Below are 6,000 nucleotides of genomic sequence, written 5' to 3'. Positions count from 1 at the left end.
CCACACTGCGTCTGGGGAGACATTTAGGGGCAGGGGGAGATCTTGGCAGCCTTCTCTGCCTTCTACACCACTCTATATAAAGCTACGCTGGATGAATGCCCTGAGGGTATGCAAACATTTTTAGACTCCATCGCACTAGCTTGGTTCAATGATAAATATATGGATCTTCCATACACTGTTGCTGATGTTGTGCAGGTTATAAAGAGCTTACCCCTCGACAAGGCCCCTGGTCCTGATGGGTTGACCACGGCTTTTTATAAGGCTTACGCTGACGAGCTGGCGCCAAGGCTGCTGGAGGTCTATGGGGAAGCCCTGGAAACGGGGCAGTTGCCTAGTTCCATGAGGGAAGCTGTGATAACAACGTTATTAAAGCCAGGGAAGTCAGAATCCCAGTTAGACTCGTACAGGCCACTCTCGTTGATCAATGTAGATGTTAAAATATACGCGAAATTGATCGCGAATCGGCTGCAACCACTGTTGCCCATGATTGCGCTCCCAGACCAGTCCGGGTTTATTCCGGGGAGGTCGACGTCGCACAACCTAAGAACCATTTTTTCAGTATTACATTATTTACATCCTGAAGTACATGCTGCTGTGGTGTTCCTCGATGCCACGAAAGCATTTGATACCCTGGAGTGGCCGTTTCTGTTCACGATTCTGGGTCGCATGGGGTTCAGCCCTCTTTTTATTAACAGTGTACGGCTAATTTACAGTTCCCCCGTTGCTAGGATTAGGGTCAACGGGATGCTACCTGACCCGTTCCCAATTTCCCGTGGTACACGACAGGGGTGCCCTCCCTCGCCACTGTTGTTCGCAATAGCAATGGAGCCACTCGCTGCACGCGTACGCCAACATCACACGGCCTTAGTTCCAGATGCCTTTTGATATCGCTTTATGCGGATGATGTCACTCTATACCTTGTCAACCCGAAAGAAAATCTGGACCCTGTGTTGAGGGAATTTATCCGATTCGGGGGACTGGCTGGGATAACAGTCAACTGGTCAAAGTCGGTGATTTTCCACTTAACGGACGGAACGCCCAAAACAGAATCTGAGTATCCGTTGCAGTGGGAGGCAGACAGGGTCAAATACTTGGGAATATGGATTAGTCGTGATGTGCAGGAGATTTGGAATCTAAATTACGGGAGAGCCATGACATGGCTGGAGGAGAAGGTCAAAATATGGACGAAACTCCCGCTTTCTTTGACTGGCAGGCTAGCCTTAGCTAAAATGATCGTACTCCCCAAGTTTTTATACTTGTTCGCTAATGTTCCCGTTCCATTAACGTCGCACTTCTTCAACACTCTAAGGTCACGGCTTGTGGCGTTGGCGTGGGCGGGTGGACAGGCGAGAGTATCCTGGGAGCTGCTGACGCTCCCGCTTCGGCAGGGGGGAATGAGAGCACCAGATATGCGTTTATATGCGCTTAGCACTCAGGCCCAGTATTTACACTACTGGGTGCACCCAACACCGTTCCTGCCGCATGCGGCGGTGGAGCGAGATGTGGTTGCGCCGACTCCGCTGAATGTGGCAATCTGCAAACCAGCTGGCCGCCCTCGGGTGGACATAGACACCGCCGGTACGTTGCGATGGGCCTGGGGGGAGCTGCGTAGGAGAGCGGGGGTCCCGGTGCTCTATGCCCCATCGTTGTCACTATCGCGGAATCCACTGCTGCCGTGTGTTATAGATGGAATTGATGGGACACTGGTGCAAAAAATGTGCCTTCGCACATTTGCCGACCTATTCCCGGGGAATGTGTTCAGGCCCCCTCCATCTGCGGAGGGAGACCGCAAGGTGCCCTTCTCTGAGAGATTCCTGTATCATAAGCTCCGTGCGGCATGTCGAGCCCTTAGCGGAGACTTCCCGGCTGCCCCGCCGGTTCTGGCGGCCCTGGAAAACGTGGTTGGTTCCCCGTCCCCCCGCAGGTTGGTAACGCGGATTTATAAGACCATGCAGGACTCGGCCCCGGTGATCTGCCCTAATTCAATGCAACACTGGAATGCTGAGCTGGACGTTCCACTGACTGAGGACCAGTGGAGTTTCTGCTGTGGGCAGCTAACTGAGTTGTCGCCCAATTATAGGTTGAGATTAATCCATTTCAAGTTTCTGCACAGATTTTACAGGACCCCTATAGGGCTGCACAGGATGGGGCTGCGCAGGGACTGTGGGTGCTGGAGGTGTGGTTTCTCCCCTGCTTCGTTTTTGCACATGGCTTGGGACTGCCCAAAAGTAATGGACTACTGGCAGAAGATTTTTACCTCAATCAATCAAATCCTTGGAAGATCTGATCTGCCGACTCCCGAAGTGGGGTTATTGGGGTTTGTCAAAAATACCTTGCCGAAGGCGCGTAGACTGCATGCTCTGTTATTATTGTTTGCTAAAAGGCAGGTGGCGTTGTGCTGGGGTGGGAAGAGGCTGCCAACGATTGAGCGCTGGCTGGCTGCGGTGACGTTCGGCCAGACTCAGCTGTCCACGTTTTGGGAGCTCATGCCGCCCACTTCCAGGCCGCGGGATATTTGGGAGCCATTCCTGCAATGGGCACGAAGTCAACAAGACGAGAATGTGTAGATATGTGGGGACTCCTGGCTCATGTTATTACTGGGGGATGAGAAAGGTGGGAATTGGACACGAATAGTTGGCCTCTCGAGTGCATCCGCATATGGTGCGCACCTATGTATAAATGTTAATGAGTGTACGTAGTACCAGCTGCAAACCTGTCGGTAGATAAAGTGACGGAGTAGTAGGGTAGGGAAGACGCGTCATGGTGAGCCCTCGTGGGGCAATGTAAAGACACAGACTACACACCGCAAAGGGTCATACAGCTAATGCCTAGTCAAATGTGTGATTTGTAGTTGAATTCTTCACTCTCTGTGTTTGTCCCATGTTCGTACATACTGATGGGAGGAAATACACTGCTCAACTGGCGTGTTTTTTATTTCACTGTTATTGCACTGTGGTGTATATTATTGAAAATGTCAAAAAAAAAGAAAAAGTGACATGCTTCATCATTGGGACCATCCCAAACAGCTACTGTTTGGGGCGTGCTGCGAGTTGCAGAACTACGTAGGCGCACTTTGTGAAAAAATGTGTAGTGCAGCGTTGGGGTAGTGGTGAGAGTGATGTTTAAAAATACCTAGCTAGTGAATTGGACTGCGGGTCTGAGGAAAAATGGCCACCCAGCCTTGAAAACAAATCAAGGACAGTCTTGGATCAATTATTTCTAGTGACGATGATCGTCACGTAAAGTTTTAACTAGGTTTATAAAACCAGTGAAAATAACAATGGGTGTAAAGTGAGTTTAGAAAACATTAGTTTTCATGGAGTCACAAAAGCAATTTAATTTTTACATATATATATATATATATAAATATATATAAATATATTAGCCAGGGCGCGTTAAGGTAGTTGCCGCCATTAGGAAAAGACTGCTTTTTTCATGATGAAGTCAGCGTGTCATATTGGAAGGAGGACCACTCCCAATTTTTTTCAAATGGGGTGGAGTTATAACATCATTACGGTGTCTTTGGAGCAGAAAAAACTATAGTCATTACTGGCAGTGAAAACCAGGGACTCAAAACTTGGCTGTGTTACTGCTACGAGTCAGGTCGTTGTGTGTTGGCATGTTCATCGCGCCATTACTGTAGAGTTGTATAAGCAAAAAGGGGTCTTACGTAGGGGTCTGTGCATGGCACCTTTGCTTGGAGAGGTGATGTGAGCACCAGCCAGTCCTCACATCTGTGATTCCAGTTGTTAAAAACAAATAATCCCAGGATGGTATTGTGGTTATTTTTGTCTGTATCTCCTATGTGCCCATGATGTGCTTCACCTTGTGAACTGCCCCCATAGGATATTATCATTGAGGCCTGCCGTATCTGTGTCCAATTGAACACCCATCTTTGTTCCTTTTCCAGTAGTTTTTGTTCCAAACTGTCACAGTATGTTATATGTTCCAACACCACCCGTAGCATGTCATTAGGGGTATGTTTCTTTTCGTTGAAGTGGGCTGTCATCCTCGTGCTTGCCCAGTGGCATCTGATGTTGCTACGGTGCTCACATATTCTTGTGCTGACTTTCCTAGTCGTCATGCCTACATAGTGTAGGTTGCAACAGCATGTAGTCAAGTATATCACCCCTGAGCTGTTACATGTGGTGAACTTCCTTAAGTCCCAAGTTGTTACTGTGTTAAAGGTCACCTATTTCGTAGTTGATGTTAGGTGGCAGACACTACTGTTGCCACATGTGTGATGGCCTGTGGGTAACGTGCTGAGTAGCTGTTGGTTATTTTTTAGTTGGGGTTTTTGGCGAGTGTGTACTAGGATCTCTCTGAGGTTCTTCCCCCTCCTGTGTGAGAACATGGGTAGTGGAATGTCCAATTTTCCGCTGTTGAGGATGCACCAGTGCTTTACTATTTTAGAGACTTTGTCTGATGTTATATTAAATGTAGTAATACAAATTGGTCTTTTGTTCTTTCCTCTATCCTCTTTTTCATATGTCTCGAGGAGTGCATCCCTGTGATTGTTGGCTGCTCTTTTCTTAGCTTTGCTAATGGTCTTAGCAGGGTATTTTCTCATCCAGAGTTTTTCCGATAGGTCTTTTGCCTGTGTTTCATAATCCTTTATTTCTGAACAGTTCCTTCTGAGCCGGAGAAACAAGGCGAATGGAAGGTTTTCTTTCAGGTGTGGAGGGTGAAAACTGTCAAAGTAGTAGATAGTTATAGGTTTAAAGTGAGTCGTCTTGAGAAATCATTCTGCTGCGTAGATGTTGAGGCCTAGGAACACCAATTCTGTTCTGCTCATGGTGTGGGTGAACTTTAGAAAAGGGTCCGGTTGATTGAGCCATTCCAGGAAAACAGCTTCAGATTTGTCACCTTTCCATGTCATAAGCACATCGTCAATGCACCTCTTCCATTCCAGTATTTTTTGTCTGTGTGGGTTGTGGTCTGACACAATCTTTTGTTCTTCATGTGATGCACATACAATCCTGCCACAGTTGGAGCAAAGGTACTCCCCATGCTGGTCCCATGCCGTTGTTGGAACAGGATGTCCTCGAAACGGTAAAAATTCTCAGCCAGTGCCCATTTGCAACAGCCAAGGACTAGATGTTGTGGTGTGTGGTAGGGCCATTCTGCTCCATATAAGGTCTCTTCTAGGATGTCCAAGGTTTCTTTGTGTGGTAAGTTTGTGTAAAGGCACATCCAAACCAATGACTACGTTCTGTGTAGGGTTAAAGAACAAGTTACTTACCTTCGGTAACGCTTTTTCTGGTAGATACAGTATCTGCCTGTGGATTCCTCACCTTGTGAATATCCCCTGCGCCAGCATTCCACGGAACTTTTCTTCCCCAGCATTCCACGTCGACGTGGGCGACGTCACAATACATCGGCTCCGCACGCGACTCCGTACGACGTCATCGGAGCCATAAGAAGCCCACGTCGGCGTGATGACGTCAGTTCCACCCATTTTTTCCGTGCCTTCGAGGCGAACAGGTGAACCAACGACAACTCCAAGTATACACAGTATATAGAATACCAATACATATACATAGCATACAAAACAAAAGAATGCTAATCAAACAAGCATTTCCTACAAATGTACAAGAGAGTATACAAACATTTCAAACAAGACCTATTCCATGGTATACAAAGGTGGACAACGGGGAGGCGGGTGGGTCAGTGAGGAATCCACAGGCAGATACTGTATCCACCAGAAAAAGCGTTACCGAAGGTAAGTAACTTGTTCTTCTGATGGATACATCTGCCAGTGGATTCCTCACCTTGTGAATAGATTCCCACAGCAGTCCCCACTCCCGGAGGAGGGTGTCCACCTTTCTATACCAAAAAGTCTTGCAAGACAGAGCGCGCGAAGTGGCCCTCCCTCCTCATCTCAGAGTCCAAGCAATAATGCTTTGCGAAAGTATGGAGGGAGGCCCAAGTCGCGGCCTTACAAATATCTGCCACAGGAACACCCCGGGCCAGAGCAGATGTTGAAGACTTAGCTCTAGT

This window comes from Triturus cristatus, chromosome 10 (genome assembly GCF_964204655.1).
Source record: "Triturus cristatus chromosome 10, aTriCri1.1, whole genome shotgun sequence".
Lineage (NCBI taxonomy): Eukaryota > Metazoa > Chordata > Amphibia > Caudata > Salamandridae > Triturus > Triturus cristatus.
This window is presented reverse-complemented; position numbering follows the sequence as displayed.